The 22,896-nt window shown below is 40.9% G+C and overlaps 1 protein-coding gene across 2 annotated transcripts in view; it reads left to right on the top strand.

Moving 5' to 3' along the window:
• DCLK1 (doublecortin like kinase 1) overlaps window positions 1-22,896 on the top strand; it is a 198,035-nt gene that overhangs the window by 66,840 nt on the left and 108,299 nt on the right. The gene's annotated exons all lie outside the window — the stretch shown is intronic.

Genomic DNA, 22,896 nt, shown 5'->3' with positions numbered 1-22,896 from the left:
GCACCTCTTTTTAAATGACTGCAGATACTGGGCGCTGAGGAGGAGATGAGGCAGAATGAAAGAACATGGAGTCTGTCTGTTCTCAATGAAATAAAAATGCTAAAATAAAACCATTATATCATGCTATTATGGAGGACTTTCATCTTTGTCCCATGTGTTTAAGCTTACTACAGGACTAAAATTGATTAAGTGACTTATAGTGGGATGTGTTTTATTTATTTATTTATTTATTTATTTATTTATTTATTTATTACATTGTTTTTAATCCTGCCAGTATGGAGCTCAAGGCCAGTGCACATGGTTCTCCTCTCCGTCCTTTTTATCCAGACAACAGCCCTGTGAAGTAGGTTATGTTGATTGACCCAAGATCACCTAGTGAGCTTCATGACTGATTGGGGATTTGAATGCAGTCCCTGATCCTAGTCCAGTACTCTTTCAACCAGTATATCCTGTCTAGAAAGGTGCATCTTTTAGTTAAGCCTATGAGTCTGCATTTCAAATATTGCTCAGCAGTAAACTCATGTGGTGACCTTGTAGGAATGGGCCCATCACGAGAATCCACTTCACTCGGTGGCTCTGCTCCTGGTGTGACATCAGCCAATAACAGGCGGTATGTTTTGTTCAGATTCAATTCTGACATCTCTGACTAGACAGAAGCCACCACTTGTCCTTCAGATGCTCTTCCATTAACAACCAGTTAGCTTCTGGGAAATGTTGTAGGGTGGGTTGTTGCTCTGCAGTTTGAAAAACAATGAACGCTGCCTTATTACAACCACCACCACCACCACCACCACCAACAACAACCTCTGTTGAGTTGTGCTTTTGGCCAGCTATTAAAACTACATTTGGAGTTTTGGTCTGAAGCAGTGGATTCTCATAATCTCTGAACTTCCTCCCCCCCCCACCAAATGCCATCATTTAAATATTTATTTATTTATTATTAGTCTCTATAGGTTGGTAATGTTAGACATCTTCTTGACAGGACCTATCTTGGCCTTTCCTTGTTTCACCTGACAGTGTTTATGCAGTGGCTGGATGTGAATGTTTAAAACTTAATGTCCTAGCTCCCTCCCAGCACATGCAGATAGAGGCTCTTCTTACTTGGAAGTGAAGAATAGATCTTTATTCAACACAAGCAACCATACAGGCTCAGCAGCAGCAGACACAGCACTCAGGAGTTACGCTTCAGGAGTAGGGCAAGAAGTTCAGAACTGGATGGAAGTCTTGAAGATGCCCCAGCCAGTTTCAGTACACCTCCCACCAAACTTTTAAAGATAAGGTGTGGTGCGCTCATTCACGAGACGTCATTGCTTTGTGGGAATATTGAGATTGCAAGTCCTCACTCCTTTGGTGCAGGTGGCTCTGCTCCCATCTATGAAGGCAGCACCTGATTCTAGGTGACAAGACCATCCTGTTCAGTCTCGACCATCTCCTGGTCAGCCTCCCTTCCCAACTGATCAAAGCTCTGCTTCCCCTTCCACAACAACTGGTGGAAAAAAGAGATCCCCCCCCCACCTCCTCCAATCCAGGCTCCCACAATTTACCAACCCTCCCCATATCTGTTTATTCTTCCTTTTCTATCAGCCCAAGACCAGCAGCACAGTGGGGCTCATGACATAAGGATGAAATCATATTGATGAGCTGGTCTTGTGACCGACGAGAGAAAACACTAGGGATTCAGCCACTGCCACGTAAAAGTGTGAATCAGATAAGTTGACCTTTAAATGTGAACTGAGTTGAATTTCTCCCCACCGCTAATTTTGAGGGAGGATGCTAATTTAACTGCCAATTTCTGCATGGGTTTCGTGGGGGAAGCTATTCACAAATCTCACAACAGGGAAACAAATGGGATATATTTATTTACACAGGGATGTGAATGCCCTGGGGATCAGCAGTGTCAGTATGTTAAGGTTTTCAGAAATGTAATTTCGAAAAGGTTTCAATTAATGTTCTTTGATTATTGCATTTTTATGATGCCGCACACCGCCCTGGGCTTTCATGGGGCCCAAATGTGTGACTCAGTCCATAATTTTAAAAGTTTCTCTCTGTCCTCAGTTTTTTAAACCAGCCTTAAGCACAAGGAACCCTGGGTGCAGGGCCTCTAAAAGCAATGCTTTGGCAAATCTTGCCTTGCTGCGGCTGAAGAACTGGCAATGTCTTACCAGTGACAGGATGCACTCTGCTGTTAATGTCTCCCTTGCCGAGCCGTACTCTGCAGGGATTGTGCTGAGTGCTGTCAGCTGCACTTGGTTGATTCCCACCCCACCTTCTGTATGCTCAACCACAGTTGCTTCTTTCACTTGGTGGTGTAAGGGAGGGGGCAGTCTGGGAAACTCTTAGTTGCTGACACACTGTTCAGGACATCCATGGCATTTCCTGTCTAATAGAATCCTAAACAGCAATATGCAATAGCCTTAAAAAAAAAAACAAAAAAAACTTGGCAGGTTAGGGTAAGCAGCAGTTTTTACATACTCTGAAAGTCCTTCCATTTCTTCTCCAAGGCGTTAAGGTACTTCGTTTTTCTTACATTCATACAGGTGGAACTCGAAAAATTAGAATATCATGGAAAGGTTCATTTCTTTCAGTAATTCAACTTAAAAGGTGAAACTAATATATGAGATAGACTCATGACGTGCAAAGCGAGATATGTCAAGCCTTTATTTGTTATAATTGTGATGATTATGGCGTACAGCTGATGAGAAACCCCAAATTAACAATTTCAACTTTGGGGTTTTCATCAGCTGTACGCCATAATCATCATAATTATAACAAACAAAGGCTTGACATATCTCGCTTTGCATGTCACGAGTCTATCTCATATATTAAACTTCAGTAGCTAATGAAAACAATTGCTTACATAAATGGACTTTTCCACGAAATTCTAATTTTTCGAGTTTCACCTCTATATAGACTATCCTTCACACACCATTTTCTTCCCACAAATCCCCTGTGCATAACATTATGTTATACTTAGAAATTTTTGATAATTACCAGTGAACCCCAAACCTTATCCTACATTTCCACCATGTTAAAGACTATTTATTGTGTAAAATGTTTTGAAAAGCTTCACAGCATTATGCTTCCTGTTGGAACACCCAGAGCTCACAAGAATTACTGAAAAAATGTCAACAGTTTTTGGCCATTACTCTAACCTTTTATTCACTTCTCTGGTAACCAGATATGTTTCAGGATGGTGATCACTGATGGTGTTGAGAACAGGCAGTTCATCATGCATTGAAGGACATCATGAGCACAAGACAGTATGTCTCACTTGTCACTCGCCTGGTCAGAGTAGTAAGAACTCACATGCATTCATCTCTCTTCAACAAATTCCATGACTGTTTCCAAGCTATCTTATACACAAGCTATTCTATACTGTAAGAAGCAATAGTATCATACAGCCTTCACCAACCTGGTAGGCCTTCAGAAGTCTTGGACTGCAGCTCCCCATGAGTCCCATCCAGCATAGTCAATGGTGAAGGATGATGAGAGCTATAAGTCAAAGCTTTAGGAGGACACCAGGTAAGTAAAGGCTGGTATAATAACATTCCACACAGAGGGAAGTCAACTGAAACAGTGAGATCCAGTACATTATATTTAATGCAGTGGCAGAGAAAGTAGACTTTGATTTTTTGAATATTAAATATAAAGAATACAATGTACTTGAGGGCATGCTCAGATATTCATAATTTGAGTGGCAAGTGTAAAAATGCACTCGTCTTATTTTGATCAGTATAGTCTTTTAATCCTGAATTGATTTCCATCCTTCCATCCTATTGGCAACTAAAGTGTGCTCAATAGCTAGTCTTGCAACCACCATGAAGCCACCTCTTCCCCACCCTTGAAACAGTTTTTTTTTTTTAAGTACAAACAAATGTTTAATCAAATTCAGCTTCAAGGTACTTGAATGTGTGTGTCATTTGAGGAGTGGATTTGGAAAGAAGCTAAGCTTAATTCCACAGCTAGAAGGAAGAAGGGGGACCCCTGGCCTCTATTTGTAGGTATTGCATAGAAAACCTTTGGGCAGCTGAACCTATTGTAGCAGTGAAATTTCAGTATGTCCTGGCTGTATTCCCCATTGTGCCCCTTGCCATTTTTATTAAGCCTGGTGCTTTGGGGTTAATGAGCAGAGGTCCTGCATGAGCATAATAGCTAACTGTACTTGAACTAGCATAATCATTGTATCACAAGGCTTTATAGTACATACTGCATTTGGAAAGCTGACTTAAATTTTCCTCCAGGTGGCATTTTGAGCTGAAATTTTTCTTCAGTTGCATCACTGTCATGAAAAGGTTTAAAATGGGAGATGTCAAAAGATTGGTTTTGTTGGGAACAGCTGCACATCTCTTCATTCAAAGCTGGCTGTTGCATCTTTAACAGTCATCCCAATGACTGAAAAGGTAATAGCTACTTCCCTTTAATAACATGAGGTGCAGCGTCAAGCACTGAATCATAAGCAGGGCAAGGGTGCATAAATATCTCACTTGCCAATAATTGCATCACAGGTGTTGTGATGGCTAGGGAGCTGGGAGCTGGCAAAGAATTGTAATTCTCAAACAACCCCCCCCCCTTTCCTTGCTCTCTTAGACATTGGGTTATAAGGCTTTAAATCCTTCAGTTAAAGAATAAATGGCTGTGTTTAGGCTACGTAGCATACGGCAAATCATCCCTAATAATTCCCACAAAAGTACAAAATATGTGAAATCATAAATTCAATCTATAAAATTGCTTCTGCTTCTGAGAAGGGCAAGATGATTCTCCACTGTGTTGTCACCTTATGTAATTCCTCTTCTCCTCGTTACCTGACAAAAACCTTCCACCTCGGCATTGAACCAATTAAGCGTGTCACAGATCATTTCTTAATTGGCAATGATTCAAATGAGGGTACATAATATGATCTCATTTAGTGGTGGCGATGGTGTGTGTCTGGCTGTGTAGCCTAGTAGAAATAAAGGCTGAGCACACATTTATTTCAAATGAGAAGAAAGCTCCATTCAGGCATTTGAAAAGGGGAAGAGGCAACATGGGCTGTGAAGCTGTACGTTTAGCTCCACCCCAAGGTCACATGACTCTCCTGGCTCCTCGTGATTATTTATTAAATTGATATACTACCCTTCATCCTAAGATCACATGATTAAAGTTAACATCTGCATCTCCTGTGGCTCCCTCTGAAGTCGTTCAGAACCTTGCAAGATCAGGGCTCTCAGTCGTTCCCTTTGGTGATGTGAAAATTTCCAGGGCTATGGTAACTCCCAAAAGAAAGCACTATAAATCTGCAGAAATGGGGGGATTGGACACTTTACTAAACTTATCACCACCTACACATGAGTGGTAAATGAGAATCTGTCAGTTTAGTCAAAACAGTACTTCTCTTGCACAACACACACATATCATAACCCAAGATTGAGATGTTTTACTAAAACCTGTATCAGGAAATGAAACTCTGAAGCCTTAAAAACTGGTGATTTATCTGAGAGGCAGAAGTTGGCAGAAGAGAACTGAAGTGAAATTTTACAATTGTTTTTTAAAACAAACAAACAAATCAATGGATGTATTCATTTCCGTTTTTGATAATACTTGCAGACATATTCATTTTGAATGCATGTTCTGTTGCTGCTTTTATGTTTCCAAATCTGTAGCATGTCCAAAAACACCTGTTTGATGAACACTTCTGTTCCATAGGTATTTTATATTGGGAATAAGAAGTCAAAGTGAAGATACATACTTACAGGCTTGTTCACAGGTCAGAAATATACTGTGTTTCTGTATTGTGCCAAACCCTTTAAAATGCATCCAATTTTAATTATGGTATAAGAACATAGACATTCAGAAACAGGCTCTTTCAGAATCAGCCTATGTATTCATCCAGATCAGTTCAACTTAACATTGTGTGTGCTTTCCTTAAACTGAACGGATGATGCACAAGAGGCTTAGAAAAATCTTCAAAAAGAAGGATTACTTGGACTCGGTGACTCTTTCGTAGTAGTTAACTTGTGGTGCGTCCCCCCCCCCCATCCCTTGCAAGCCCGCATGAACAGATTTTAATCTGCTCCAGTGTTCTGAGTTTTAGTCATTTCTTTACAGCAAATGAATAATGAATGAGCTGTGGCTTGACAGCTAATGGTTAAAGATGAAATCAGTAGCTCATTGCAGCATGGGTAATACTCGTTTGCCATCTCCATGGAAACAGCTATTTGTTAAGATACTGCAGTTTAACACAGTAGCAAGAAAGCAACCTATTGCTGTGCCTTTTCGCTCTCCAGTATAGGAGAAAGAATTAAGCAAACATAGACTTGTCATAGAAGGGGAAGGCAAATAGAAGGGGAAGAAATGGAGGCAGTGAGAGATTTTACTTTCTTGGGCTCCATGATCACTGCAGATGGTGACAGCAGTCACGAAATTAAAAGACGCCTGCTGCTTGGGAGAAAAGCAATGACAAACCTAGACAGCATCTTTAAAAGCAGAGACATCACCTTGCCGACAAAGGTCCATATAGTTAAAGCTATGGTTTTCCGAGTAGTGATGTATGGAAGTGAGAGCTGGACCATAAAGAAGGCTGATCACTGAAGAATTGATGCTTTTGAATTATGGTGCTGGAGGAGACTCTTGAGAGTCCCACGGACTGCAAGATCAAACCTATCAATTCTGAAGGAAATCAGCCCTGAAGCTGAGGCTCCAATACTTTGGCCACCTCATGAGAAGAGAAGACTCCCTGGAAAAGACCCTGATGTTGGGAAAGATGGAGGGCACAAGAAGAAGGGGACGGCAGAGGACGAGATGGTTGGGCAGTGTTTTTGAAGCTACTAACATGAATTTGACCAAACTGTGGGAGGCAGTGGAAGACAGGAGTGCCTGGCATGCTCTGGTCCATGGGGTCACGAAGAGTTGGACATAACTAAACAACTAAGCAACAACAACAACAACAACAACAGACTTGTCATGGATAAAACAGCATCAGTTTGCATGGGAGATGGGTGTGGCTTGTACTTTAGGCTTGCAAATATTTTCAAATGTGTAGTAAATTTATATTTGATTATTGTTTATTTTGGGGTTGGCATAGGTGGGTTTGCAAGCCACATTGGAAATCACATTGAAACAGAGGTTTAGAAGGCATTTAATAAATCAAAGATAATGATGATGGCTGTCAAATAGACACTCCACCCCAGATAAACAAGGAATTGTTCTGTTCTCCATGACCAATAGGTATCTTACATATGTTGGGAACAGGTATCTGAAGAACCTTGTTCTGCCTGATTCAGCAGGCAATACATATTAGAAGGAGAAGCTTGAGAATCTCCCTGCCACTGGGCTTTCAGACCACATGAGATTTGCCTGACTTGATAGGAACAACAAGGATTGATAAAGAAGCAGTAAAAGATGGGATGAGGGAGGCTCAGGAAGCAGCACAGTTGCAGACAAAGTGGCAGATGGTCCAGAAAAGGCACTGCTAAAGAAGATAATAGATTTGGAGAAGAGATTTGTGGAGAGAGAAATGGCTTGCCAACTGGAGAAGTGAGGCAGTTCATTGCTGATGGATTGATTGCATTTACAACCTGCCTTTTTCTCCAAGGGGCTCAAGGTGGCATACATGGTTCACCTCTTCTCATTTAATCTCCACAGCAACCCTGTGAGGTAGGTTAGGCTAAGAGGCAATGACTAGCCCAAGGTCGCTCAATGAGCTTCATAGCCAAGTGGGAATTTGAACCCTGCTCTTTCATGTCCTAGTCAGACATTCTAAACACTACACTACACTGGCTGTTCCAGATAGTCGAAACAAAAAAAAAAAAAAAATTCCTTCCAGTAGCACCTTAGAGACCAACTAAGTTTGTTCTTGGTATGAGCTTTCGTGCGCATGCACACTTCTTCAGATACACACTGAAACAGAAGTCACCAGACCCTTATATATAGTGAGAGAGTGGGGAGGGGTATTACTCAGAAGGGTGGTGGGAATGGGTGATTGGCTGATAGGTGTGGTAAACCAGTTGACGACTGTTCACGACTGCAATTAGTCTTACAGGAAAAAGCAAGGGATGAGATTTTCCAGACAGGTTGGTCAGTTTGGGACATGTCCATGTGGGAGGAGGAGATAGTTGTAGAGGAGTGATGGCAAGCAGTTCCATGTTGTTGTTGTTGTTGTTGTTTAAGATTTGGCATCCATTCAGAGCAACTCTAAGCATCACACCCCATGTATATGGAGTACTGCCTTGCAGTACTACTTTATTTATTTTTAATGATATCCTGCCCTTTATTTCCTCAAAATGAGCTCAAGATAGAAAACAACATGCAATATTAAAAAGCAAAACAGTATATGCTGCATCTGCCTTTATCAACAGCAGCAACCCTAAAACACCAATGTTGCTATTTATTTTAAAAAAGAAACCTAACAGCAACGACAGTTTTTGAGAAGAGTGGTCAAAACAGGAGCAGCATATAAGCACAAAATGCTCCAAAAGTTATTGTGGGATGCAGAGTTGACAAAGGGGGATAAAGAGGCGAGGCTGTGGAAAGAAGAGCGGTCGAGGAAACAAAAAAGAGGGTGGCAAATAGAGGTGGGAATGCTCATGGAGAGGAGAGTGTGCACTTGGTGGAAAGAGAAAACAGGGCTTCAGAGAGAGCTGTTACGATGCAGAGAGGAGCAAGAGAGCATATGGTGGAGTGGACAGAGATAACAGAGAAAGGGGTTAACTGGAAGGCAGCACTTACATGTGATTAACATAGCAACAGCCTTCTTGAATTAGTGAAAAACATCAAAGTAGGCTTCTAGTAATTGGGGTTGTGCACTCCTGTGCTAAATACATTGCATATGCACCATGCACCGTGTTGTGTTGCTTGAAATGCAAAGCAGTCATATTTCTTATAAATAAAAATGGAGTCTAGTTTTGATTCGGCATTATTATTATTATTATTATTATTATTATTATTATTATTATTATTATATGTAAGTGATCCATAATCTTTGTGGGCACAGGGGTGCAATTAGAAGTTTAGGAAATACCTCGAAACACATGTTTCGCAGAAGAAAAGGTGATGCTCAGAATCTTCCTCAAACAACAAGTAATCCACGTACACTTAAACCTCCCAAAACTAATGAAAACAGGTAAAAGCTGCAGGCAACCCTCCCCTCCAAATAGGCAACTATCTCCCAACCAAGCAACCCCCCAAAAAATCAACCAATATGGAGGGGCATGAGGCCTTTGCATGTGCCTAGGTATATGTCTGAGGGTGCCATGGTGCCCACAGATGCCACGTTGGGAACTCCCAACACAAGACTGAAGCATAGAGTGAAAGCAGAAATGCAGCAGTAGTCGACCCTGTTGGCTTGTGCAGTTTGCTTCAATTTCACCTATTTCCAGTCGCAAACTCTGAACATCATCTCACGTCTGAAGTTATGTATGCCCTCATACTAAAATCTGTCAGTACATTGTTTAATAGCAAGCCATAAATAGTTGCTCAGTCCCTGCTCCTGCCCACCTAGCAGTTTGAAAGCATGTCAAAATGCAAGTAGATAAATAGGTACCTCTCCAGTGGGAAGGTAAACAGCGTTTCCATGCGCTGCTCTGGTTTGCCAGAAGCGGTTTAGTCATGCTAGCCACATGACCCGGAAGCTGTCTGTGGACAAAACGCCTGCTCCCTCAGCCTATAGAGCGAGATGAGCGCCGCAACCCCAGAGTCATCCGCGACTGGACCTAATGATCAGGGGTCCCTTTACCTTTAAATAGTTTTAGCATTTATCAGCAGCTGACAGAAAGATTTAGCTCTCCCCCGGAGGATAAAGTTAGAGGACTCTTGTGCCGTTCCTCGACAGTAAAATGCTTGCAGATTATATCCCTTTCTATTTGCTAGTGCATGAATTTATATCTTTATCCATATCTATCTATATATCTCAACCTCAGTCTAGAAATAGATATATTTTACTAGCTACCTTGTACCTGGCATTGCTGAAACAACAAAAATCCATGTAGTTTTGAAATCCATGGTTAAAATCTGTGCAATTTTGAAAGGTTCAGTCCAGCTTCTTGATTCAAAATGGCATCCAGTCATATCCGAACATAGGCAAAAACCTGCTGCTTCATCTTAGGAGCCATCGTGCAACATTTGGTTACAATGTTCTAACAAGTGTCCAAACACATAAAGGACAAACAACTTCCTGAAATGTATAGTGGACGGTATGTATTGTATTGGTAGATGTTAATATTCTTGGAATTCTTGGTTCATTACGCTCAAAGATGAATAATAATGGTGTATGAGGGCATTTTAATGGAATGCACTGCCCATTTGCAGAAGTATTCCGTTTGAGAGATAAAATATTCGTCTGCTTGAATGTAGCTGGCTAAAAGCAGGTTTTGTTTTGTTGGCTTGCAGCTCCACCGTGTGTGCAAATAGAATATTACAACTTGCCAGAAATGACTTTCATAGGCGCGCCCCCGCCTCCTGAAATAACCACTGCTCAAATTTCTCCATGGAATTGTGTGACAACAGATTTGCAGAAAACAAAATATTCGCTGTGCTAAATGAAATTGACTTCTTTAGGCATAAAATCAATTCATATAAAAAAATCTATACCTTCCCACTTGAGCACTGATAACACTGTGATTAAAGCAAGGGATTCAGAAACCTTCCAAGAGCCGATGAGATCATATCACAGAGGCAGTGCCTGTCTTATCTTTTGAAGCTTACCATGACACCTTACTAAGGATGAGGGATAAATTAGATTTGGTTTGCATTTAAAGGCACATGAACAAAATCTCTACTTTCTGAAACAATACTGTATATGAGCTTAAAACACAGCCACACTTCAAATTTCACGCTTCTTTTTTGCAGTATGGTCCTTTAGCCTAGTAATGGCTACAAAATGTACATGCTAAAGTAAAAGGTGTCTAAAAATGCATGTATTAGTGAAAATAACACAAAATGCATTATATCAGGGAAAGTTGCTTTGCAAAAATGTGTCTATTATGCCTATGTGCACCCAGAGACTTATATAGTAGGAGAAATTTGCACTAGAATGCAGATGAATCTTCAGGATGACTGGGGGACCGGGGGACGGACATCACACTAAAGTGGAAATGTGAAAAACTGAACTTATGACTGAAAAAATGAGAAACTGAGATTTGACAGATTCACCGATCCCTACACCTTGCTACATGAGACAACATTGAATATAGATACAGCCAGACGCTCTCCCAATACACACTTATTCTCTTCCTGGCAATTAACAAAGTTTCAAAACTGTAGCACCAAAAAGGTAATATGTGGGATACTGTGACAGAGGGAAATGTTCAGTCATAGGGTTTGTTTGTTTGTTTGTTTGATTGCAGTGTTTGTGCCAAACTTGTGCTTTCCTGAAACAAATCTCCAAAGAGTTGCATAAATGTTGAGCTAACCTTTGGAGAGTTTTCTCCATTACCCTAGCTAAAGGAAAATAAGAGTAAAGCAGGTTTATAATTCTACCTTATTTCCATGCGAGTCCCAAGTGCCTTCAGAGCTCCAGAATGTCTCATATGCACGACGGAGTGAGCTCCTGTTGCTCTGTCCCAGCTTCTGCCAACCTAGCAGTTTGAAAGCATACCAGTGCAAGTAGATAAATAGGTACCACTGTGGCAGGAAGGCAAACAGCGTTTTTGTGCACTCTGGCTTCCGTCACGGTGGTCCATTGCACCAGAAGCGGTTTAGTCACATGACCAGGAAAGTTGTCTATGGGCAAACGCTGGCTCCCCCTGCCTGAAAAGCGAGATGAGCGCCGCCTTTGCCAGGACTTAACCATCCAGGGTCATTTACCTTTACCTTAACCTTTACCTTGTTACTTTACCAGGTTTGGCCTGTTGCTACTTGGTTGTTTGCTTGTTCCTCCTCCTCTTCTGCTTCATACAGAGTCACACTCCCTTTCTGCCCTCCATTACAGCTTCCCCCGTGTTCGCTCTGTCCTTCATGCCAGGCTCCCACCCTACTGTCTCACACATTCTCTCTTTCACCATAATCTCTCACAGTCTTCCATTCACCCTCATTCTCTCTGCTGTTGCCTCGTTCACTTCCACTTCCTTTCCCAGATGTCGGTTTATCAGCTCCTGTTTACCTTTCTCTTTCTTGGTGACTGAGACCCACACACCATCTTTGTTCCCTATCAGGCAGTGATGCTGTTTCCCCAGCACTCGGTCCTCATGACATCACTTCTGGTCAGGCTGCAAAAACCTTGATGTGCCTTCTAAATTTCACAGCTCATGGCATCGGGAAGTTCTTCCTCATGCTTAATTGAAATCCCCTTACTTCTAATTTGAACTTGTTGATTCTGGCTTTACGCTTAGGAACAGCATAAAACAGAATTGATCTATCTATGCAACAAAAATTTGGCCACCGTGTCATCTCTTATCTAGGCTAAAAATGCTCAGTTGATTTAAACTTTCCCCAGACGATTTGATCTTCAGGCCCTTTCCCATTCTTGTCATTATTATTTTTTTGTACATGCCCCAGTTTGCTGGTATCCTCTTTAAAATGTGATATCCAGAACTGGACGCAATAAGTACTCCAGGTGACGTCTGACCAAAGAAGAATAGAGTGGTACCATTGCATCTCATGATCTCTGGACACTGTATTTTGATTCTGTCTCATGTAATGCTTTTTCCCCCAGAGTGGCTGGGGAGACCCGGCCAGATGGGCAGGGTATAAATAATAAATTATTATTATTATTATTATTCATTTTGGCTCGTTCAAACTATAATCCATAAAAATGATGCTGAAAACACCACTGAATTTAATTCTGGGTCAAGGTTCCTTTTCATGACACCATGTTAAGCTTCCCATTATTTTCTCTCTCTCTCTCTCTCTCTCTCTCTCTTTTGTGGATGAATCTTTTATTTTATTTTATTTTATTTAGTTATTACAATGCAACAATACTACAATGATGTGTTCAAAAATAAACAAACCATCTTTTAGCAATTTAACATTACATTCAACATACATATACCCAAATATTATTATTTATTTTCGCCCTCTCCCCCCATTATTTTATTTTTCTTATCTCTCTGGTATATTTGAATACAGCATGCCCAGGCAATGACAAATTCCTTTAAAAAATTGTGCAGGTTGACCCTGTATCCATCATTATAGCATTAGGGAGAACATAAATGAATCACTGAAACTCAATTTCTGTTAATTTGTGGTAGTATTCCCCCCCCCCCATTTTTACAACAGAGAAGTATAAAGAAACACTTGCTTCTGTCTGACCGAACGTGCTCCTAAAACAGCCTTCAAGCTTTGTAAGTAATTACAGCAAGTATCAGTTGCAGACATGTTTCATTTGTAACTCACACTGTTGAAGCTCTCCTTTTCTCCCCCTCTTGCAGGTTAGCAGAACCTTATCACTCTTCACAGTTTCAAAGATGATGAATGCAAGCAATATTAATAAAACTAATAATGTCAAATTTGGAAAGCCTTAATGTATTTATTTATCAAGATTTATAATCTGCTTTCTTGCAGTCAGAATACTCAGGGTGCCATTGCACATCTTCATTGGTGCCTGGTGGACTCATTAGAGCTGAGATGCCTTTGGTATTGCTGCATTGCTCCTGAATGGGCCTTGTCTGCCATCATCATCTTCTCCCATAGTATTTATTGACACCTCAACCAAGAGCCTTTTGCAGATCCATTAAAAATTGGATAGAGACACCATTGAATCCAGAATCCATTACAAAACTAAAACAACTATTGAAGACGTCATGGGAGTGCATTTTGGGGGGGGGGGACAAACTCCTCCAGCACTTATAGTAAACAGAGCTTTCAAATGGTGTGTTTTTAATAAATTTGTTTATTACTATCAAGGAAGAGGGAGATGTACAACTGTGTACAAACCTGATTTTGCTTGCTAAATTTTATAAAGTAAAGTGACTCTTGGTGCCTTGAGGAAAATATAGGTGGGATATGACACTGGAGAAATTCCTCTCAGATTTTGCAGTGTGCAGTTAGCGCTGCCAGCTTTTATGCTTTTCCCCTTCTGCTGGACATTTTGACAAGGGGGCAGCACAGCCTCAGTTTAGATCAGGGAACAGAACAGTAAAGGAGTATGTCTGACCTCTCCCTTCTCACCCTCCCCAAGATTGCAGATATCTCCGTTTTCATTTTCCTGAAGTACAAAAGGCCTGAATTATTATTGTACATTCACTTTTGGACTTTTGAAGAAGGTGTCTTAAGGTTCAGGGGTTTACACTTTAAGCTGCTTTTACTGCCCTTATCATTCCGTGAAATGCCTACATTATTACCACATGTGTGTTGCTTTTGTACTAGTTCCAGCTGTAGATGGTGTGGAATGACTTGTTGAAACTTGACATCTGTGTTCCCTTTTCTTGCCCCATTTCTGTTAATGCACCCACGTTTCTGTATGGTATTGTTGCATTCTGATTCTGAACTTGGACAGAGATACTTTGGAATGGTTAGAATTCCAGACAGTGTGTTAGACTCTTCATTATTGCCTGAGCTTTAAAGAGATGAAATTTACAGAAGCGTTAGCAATATAATATTCTCCCTAAAAATTAACTAATATTGAAATGTCAGATCCTGGCTTTTGCAGTGAGGTTCATATTATGCAATTAACATTTTATTCCAGGGGAAGAAGATTAATTTTAGTTCGAAATGCATTTGCATGCATCTAAGATATCACATGAGTTTTCTACCTAGTGGTGGCCACATTTGAAACTGCTTTTGCCTGAAATCTAGCTTTTGGATAATCAGTTGCCATTAAATGTTGCGGAGCCCACCTTGCTGAATATTTCAGTGCGTTTCTGCTATAAGGAGGAATAATACTAAAATACTCACATCCACCATGAAGTGCAGATGACACATGCAAGTTCAGTGGAATTGTGACAGCAGTTCTATTCTCCTCCTCCTCCTCCTCCTCCTTTTAGTCTGATTACTTCAGACTTTGAAACATGTCTCTTTCTAGATACAGCCTTTTGCCCCAATGCTGCCCCCATACAAGCTTTTAGCAACTGAAAAATGGCTACTGCCTCAACCTCAAGCTATCTGGATTACAATAGACATTTGTAAAAATAATAATAAAAATAAAAATCTGCTTCCAAAATGGAGCCTCTTAACTGATGTGACAATCCAATTTGCGTGTAATGCTAAGTCAAACCATGCCTTAATGCAAATGCATGGGTTCCTAGAGAAGACAGTGTGGGCACTGTGCTGATGCTGCCACACTACTCAATACTAAGCCATGGTTTGGCTTAGTGTGTCATCTGAACCTGGGCTTGTGGTTTGTCTTCCTCCATACAAACCATGAGCTCTAATCAAGATTTGTTCTTTGTTTACAAGTCATGGTTTTCTGGGGGAGACAACCACAACCCTGTGTTTGGATGACATGCTAACAAACCTATTGTGTTGTTTACAGTCCTGTGGCCAGATCAGGATCCTGGAGAACAAACAAAATGGCTACCATCTCCTTTTGGGCAAACATGCACAAACATGTGTTTATGTTAAGCCATGATTTGGCTTAGCATTATGCACAAACTGAGCCATAGCGTACATCAAAAAGATGTAGTGTTTGTTGCTGTAATGATTAAATATATATATTTTTTAAATGGAAGTGTCTAGGAATGCCATTACAAAACAAAGCAAAAGACAGTGGTTCTGGGAAATTAGTGTGATGTTGTCACACTTTTTCAAATGAGAGTGGATGTAATTACGTTTTTAAACTTCTAGACTATTACAGTGCAGCAAATAAGTGGGTCTTATGTAAACCTTATGGATGAGGGTCATTTTGAAATATTAGCTTAAGTACTTTGTTAGTTCATCACAATTCTGTGAATAGAAGTTGTTTTATTAAGAGTTACTGATACATTTGATGTTCTGAGTAGACTACTAGACCTTATCACTTTGAATGTCTGGCCACCAAATGGCAGTCTTGCACTGTACTTCAAAGCAAAGCAAAGTGCAAATCTGGCAGAGGAAAACCCTTCTAAATGCAAGAGACTATTGATGTCACCTATTCAGAAACATTAGTCAAGCCCAGCCTAGGATGCTTTGCTCTCTTATAACTAATCCCTTCTTAAGAACAGATTGCATTGAAATACCATCTCATAGCAGTGCGGTATTGTGTTCTTCCTTCCCCTTTTATTGTTTAGGTTTGTGAAATCTCAGTCACACAGCCATATGCTGATGAATTGCCAGGTTGCTTGGGTATTGGATTGCAATAAAATGAGCATACTTTATAGCATTTAGCCTGGTTTCAGTTTCCCCATCATGCAGAGGAACTTTGTGATGGACATGACCAAATGGCTTGCAATTGGGAGGAAGCATTTAGTGGTTTAATTGTAAGATTTTTATGATGGTTATTTGCCTTACCCTTTAATGATGATAGAAAGAGCCTAAGCAATGTTTGTGGGATTATAAAAGGAAGTATGTTTTGTGGGAGCAATCCTCAAAGTGCCTCTCTTGCAGCAGGCCTTTATTTATTTTATTGCTGTTCGCACTAGAGTTTGTACAAGCCTGTTGAAATGAAGAGGAGCTGTGGGTCAACAGTATCTTCTACTAGGCTTAGCCAAATATTTATCGAGGGTAGAGGAGAGAGAGAACAGAAAGGTCTCTGCTGTAAGGATATACTAAAGCATAAACGAATATCCTAAAAACCCTTATACGCCCCCATCTGCACTATACAATTAAAGCAGTATCATACCACTTTAAACAGCTCCCCCCCCCAAAGGATCATAGGAAGTGTCATTTGTTAAGGGTGTTGAGAAGTGTTAGGAGACTGCTGTTCCCCTCACACAGCTACAATTCCCAGAGTTCCTTAGGAAAAAGGATTGATTGTGAAACAACGCTGGACACCCTTAATGGACTACACTTCCCAGGATTCTTTGGGGGAAAGCCATGACTGTTTAAAGTGGTATGATACAGCTTTAAATATATAGTGCAGATGGGGCCTTAGCTCTGTGGCTGCCTCCCAAAATCATATTTGTGTTAGTCAAGACATCACAGCTGAGAAAACATTAGAATTCCATTCATGAGGTGGACTGATCCCATACGGAGTATCTGTGCCTGTGTGTTATTTCCCAGGGCATCGTCATTGCACACACAGTTGTTGTGCTGGAATGTGCTAGAAATAACTTATCCGTCCTTCAAAGAAGTGGGACATTAGCATGATCCTCCCTGTGTGATCTTTTAGGTCCTCTGTTATCCCTAGATACGTGACATCTAGTCTTTTTGCGTGCCAAAACAATTAGTCGAACGAAACAATGAATTTGGCAGTATGACATTGCTTAAGATGCGGTTAGGAATGTGAGCTGTACACTGGGAAATCATTGGCTCAGATCTTCTCTCAGACGTAAACTCAATAGGTGGTCCCAGGAAAGTATTGGTTCTCATCCAGCATCAGCAACACATTGCTCTTTGTAATACTGGCAAAGAAAAATCTAGACATGCAAAAATGACCAGTGCCGGTCCCAAGAAGCTTGCTCCATGGATGTATAAATAAAGATTAATTATGGAAACCTAACGTAGGAACTTTAAAATGAAATAAAAACTATCCAAGAGTGTGGTGAATTGGTGCAATTGCCTTGGGACATTGGCAAACTAAGGTACAGAGGGAGGATGGAGAAAGGAAGAAACAAACAAACAGCAATAAAGGGAAACCAGAGAAGACTTGATTGCAATATGTATCTTGTGCAGAGAGATACTGTAATTGTCCTGCTTCTCCTCCAGATTGTACCCAACAGTGCCGTTCTGCTTGAGAAACAGATAGAATTTCCCTCAAACACCCTCAAAATCTGCCCCAGAGCATTGGGGGACCACCTGGAGCAGATTTTGGGAGCACACAGGGAAAGGTGAGGAAAGGAAGGGAAACTCCTGTTGCATGAGTGAAACGCCATTCACACAGCATTGGATAGAACCCTCTGACTCCCACTCTTGATTTTGTAAACCTTCTGATTCTTCCATGTTATGCATTTCCTGATCTAAAACAAAGCAAGACTTCTCCTTCTTTGCATTTTCTATTCAGCTGTGTAGTCCTGACTTTCCTTGAAGAACAGGCCAATGGGCCAACGTAAGAACCAAGCAAACTCTGAATTTACAAACCCTTTCACTTCTCTTTGATTGTGTGAATTCATCCACAGGACTCAGAAATAAATTTAATTTGTATGTAACATTACATTAAAATATTAAGAATAGTTCTTTGTTGGAGCTGAAATTTTCTGAGGAATTTGGGGGTTTCCTCCCTTAACACCCCTCCACACATACATAGCTGGTAATTATTATTATTATTATTATTATTATTATTATTATTATTATTATTATTATTATTATTTATTTTATTTGTACCCCGCCCATCTGGCCGGGTCTCCCCAGCCACTCTGGGCGGCTTCCAACAAATATTAAAACACATTAAAATATCACAGATTAAAAGGTTCCCTAAACAGAGCTGCCTTCAGGTATTTTCTGAATGTCAGGTAGTTGTTTATTCCCTTGACTTCTGATGGGAGGGCGTTCCACAGGGCGGGCGCCACTACCGAGAAGGCCCTCTGCCTGGTTCCCTGTAGTTTTGCTTCTCACAGTGAGGGAACCGTCAGAAGGCCCTCGGCGCTGGATCTCAGTGTCCGGGCTGAATGATGGGGGTGGAGACGCTCCTTCAGGTATACAAGACCAAGGCTGTTTAGGGCTTTAAAGGTCAGCACCAACACTTTGAATTGTGCTCGGAAACGTACTGTTTGATGCAACAATTACATTCTTTTTAATTATTTGGCATGGTGCTATTTGCATTAATAGGCATCATTTTAGGGAGGGGAGGAAGCCAATTACAGTAGCAACTGTTTTGTTCTCTTTCTGAACAGATTTTCCTCTCCATTTCCAAAGTGCTTGGCTATCATGCGAGTTTTTCAGAGAGGTAGCAAATGTTAGGACCCCTTCCAAAATATTAATAAAAAGCAGTCATAGACCAATAAACAAGATGAATACATAGTGCACAAATACAGCAACGCACATGAACACACCTGGTCTTCAGATCCCTTTTAGGGTACATATATTTTTGCAACCAGGCCACTGTACCGATTTGATTTGGTGCTTATTGTCTGTATCCTTTTATCTGCCTTTGCTTTTTTTGACAATCCTGATGTAATTGCACCCCAGCCTGGGATCACTCTGCTATGAAGTATTAGATGAAGCAAGGGAAGACTTTTAGATGCTTGCCAATATATTCCCCATTTTGTTTGCCCTCTGCCCAGCTTGCTTCACAGCGTGACTTTGGAGTGTGCTGGCTGGAGTCTGCCTCGTGCTGCAATGGAATTGTGCATGCTACACAACTGTGTGCTATTTCTGGGAGGTTAGGCCCAGAGGTGACACATGGATCTGATTGAGCCCACAAGTGCAATGGGGCTTCTGTCAATTTGAACAGAGCGGAGCCTCCAGTTCGTTTGCAGAGTGCACTCTTGTAAATACAATCTCATTTCCTCCCCTCCTTTATAAATGAAAAACCTTTGCTTTGATGAAGGACCTCTCATAGCTTGATGATGCAGCTGTCGCCATGGAGATGTCCTGCCAACAACAAAAAAGGATGAGTTCTCTGCAGGATTATTATTTTTTAACAACAACCAAAAAAAAAAAGTGTAAACAGCAGATAACTTTTAATGCCTTTGATTAAATCCCTGTCTCATAACTCAGACCGGAAACGAAAAGAGGACATACATATTTGTCTATGGCACATTAATTTTATTCCGTTCTGTAATCCCCATGGAATGCGGTGTGCGTAATGACAGATTAACAAAGTGGGTGTGAGTGAAAGACTTTGAGCCAAAGACAATAAGGAGAGGGATGTGTAATTTGCTGAATTTGAGAGAATGATTCAAACCCTCGACTCTGTAATTTTTCAAGTGTTAATATTTTGCTAATCACTTTTATTGACACACAGCTCATCTTGATGGCTGTTGCCATCAAAGTTACACCAGCTATTGTTTTTTTAAATGTTCATTTGAAATGTTTCAAAAACAACACGCATTCCATTTTGAAGACACCGTCAATACATCTGGCTGCCTTGAGTCATATTGAACGAAAAGCTTCAGAAATAAGAAACCATTCTGGATATGTAAAAAAAAAAAGATCCAGTTGCCACCAGGGCTTTTCTACAGGATGGTGTTCCCCAGTGAAATGATATTACTTGTGGCTGAATTAAACAAATTGCTACGAAATATATATTGAAGATAATCCAAGTGTAGGTGATGTTTCTGTGCTAGGTCTTTTAAGAGGCTGGCAAATGTTCAAGATTATAGTTGAAGATATAGTAGGAGATCTAAATCAGAGGAAGTTGTGGAACTTTGGGCTTCTACATTTGGGGGGACAGAAGGGCAGTGGGTGAGGGGCATTTCAAATTAGGCCATGCTGAACTTGGCTTGTGGTCCACTGTGTAAACTATTTGCTAACAAGCACATTCACACTTCAAAGTAATTATTGCCTGTTATCAGTCATTTCCATGAAAAGAAGAGAGTCACTGTAAGTGAAGTCAAAACCATTGATGAATGTGGCCTAACATGCATTCTGGCACAGACCAGAGATATTTGTAGAGTTGGGGGAGATGACGGGCCAGCACTGAAACAGCACGCAGGATGCGCAGCCTCCTGTTCCTCCAAGACCTCTGCTGAGATTGGGGTTTCCGTTGTTGGAGGAAGAGGAAGCTAATAAGGGTCCATTAAGGAGAGAGAGGCCATTAAGGGCCTTGAAGCTGCCAGCCAAAAGTTGTTCATCACCAGTGGTAACAGGCAGAAGAAGCGCTCCTATACTACTGGTAGATGTGACAGCTGCTCTTGTTGATTCTGCGTTATTATCCAGTGCTGCTGTTCCACTCACACAACAGACTTGTGTAAAGGAACTCCCCCTCCCCTTTTCCCTGTATCTTTCTGCACACCCTCAAAATCTGCTCAAGAGGATTGGGGACTCACACTGAGTCCAGATAACAGATTTGCTAGCTTTGCTGTGAGATTCATTTACTTATTCCCCGCCCCCCACCTACACACACACACACACACACACACACACACACTATGTTAAATTAAAAGTATGTCTGATGGGACACCAGGACATTTTAGGCAGTCATTAACATTCTGGATTAGACTAGCTCTTATCTTGACTGTAAAATGCCGTGTTGCTGGACACTGCAGCTGTTTGTCCCCCACCATGTAGTGTAATGCATGCAACTGAATAGTGTTTAAATCATCACTGTTAACTTGCACACCGCTCATATAGAGACATACAGCGGTACCTCGGGTTAAGAACTTAATTCGTTCTGGAGGTCCGTTTTTAACCTGAAACTGTTCTTAACCTGAAGCACCACCTTAGCTAATGGGGCCTCCCGCTGCTGCTGCGCTGCCAGAGCACAATTTCTGTTCTTATCCTGAAGCAAAGTTCTTAACCTGAAGCGTTATTTCTGGGTTGGCAGAGTCTGTAACCTGAAGCGTATGTAACCCAAGGTACCACTGTATTCTTAAATAGTCTTGCTTTAGCATTTTAATTGGATGTCAGGAAAAGATGTAGAAACAGGTTATTAAAGATGGTTATTAAACAGGTTAAAGATGTGGAAACTTGTTATTCTATTCACATGGTGCTTTTTGTACAGAGATTCTTCCCCTCCCCCAAACCTGGGCTTCAGTAACAATAATCTGACCTAGTATAGCCTTTTACCCATTCCAATCTTCTTCCTGTTCATAATTACTGAGAAAAACTTAAGTTGAAGTGAGTTAAAATGAGGGGGGAAATACTTCTGAATAACCAAGTTTTCGTTTCTGATTATCAGATCAGGCTACATGGCCGCAAGAACAGGATATAGTCTATTCCAGCCTTCTGCATGACCCTGGGCTAGTCACTCACTCTCAGCCAAACCTACCACAGTGGCCTTTTGTGAGATTAATAGGGGGTGGAGGGTGGGGGGACTATATATGGCACCTTGAGCTTTGGGGGAAAGATAAATATGATAAATCAATAAAATTAAAGGCCATTATTATTTGTGTATCAGCCAGTGACCACAACCCGAAGCTCTGTGTTCACTGACTTTACCTACTACTCCTTTACTGGTTTTTTACATTGTATTTTTATTATAATTATATACACTGTACACCACTTAGATATTTTTGAAATATTGAGCAGTTCCTACGTGCTTTAAATAAACAAATGACTTAACTGCTCTAATGAGGAGATGATGAGGGGGGAAAGTTGTAGCTTGCAAGGGAATCAAATAAAACAATTGCTGGTTGTGGTTGTTCCATGTTTGCATATGACACATCTTCTCTGCGTTTCATACTCAGGTGTTCTCGTTATTTTTAGTTTTAGCAGAAGCATATTTCTAATCTTTTGTGGCTAACTGTCAAAGCAGAATCAAAAGCCCAAAGGAGATCTTGTCTTCTGCGTACCTGGCCGTTGTGAAATAACATACGAAAGAAACATTAACATTACTATTGGTATTAGAAAAAGAGGGAAAGAAACTAAGCCATTGTTAAAAAAAAAAAAAAGCCATCACAACAGACACGGTCGCATATAACTGCACTCACCCAAGCCATTTGTTTCCATTTTAGTTGGGCAAGGTTGTGCCTTAGGAAACTATCTTTCCACACCTCTTTCCTTTTATTTGAAATGCATCTCTGGGTTATTTGTGGGGCCTGCCTGGTGTTTTTACATGAGTAGAATGTGTGCTTTTATTTAAAATGCATCTCTGGGTTATTTATGAGGCATAGGAATTCGTACATCCCCCCCCCAAAAAAAAAAAATAGTCCAGCCAACCACATGGTCTGAGGGACGGTGGACCAGCCCACAGCTGAAAAAGGTTGCTGACCCCTGGCCTGGAGTAATAGTGTAACAGTGTTAAACATTATGACTTTCGGTCTCACATCCAGGTAGCTGCATTTTTCACCAGCTGAAGTTTGTCAGTCAGGA

The sequence above is a fragment of the Lacerta agilis genome, chromosome 4, assembly GCF_009819535.1.
Source record: "Lacerta agilis isolate rLacAgi1 chromosome 4, rLacAgi1.pri, whole genome shotgun sequence".
In the NCBI taxonomy this organism is placed as follows: domain Eukaryota; kingdom Metazoa; phylum Chordata; class Lepidosauria; order Squamata; family Lacertidae; genus Lacerta; species Lacerta agilis.
The sequence above is the reverse complement of the archived record's forward strand: the minus strand, read 5'-3'. Positions and strand labels throughout refer to the sequence as shown.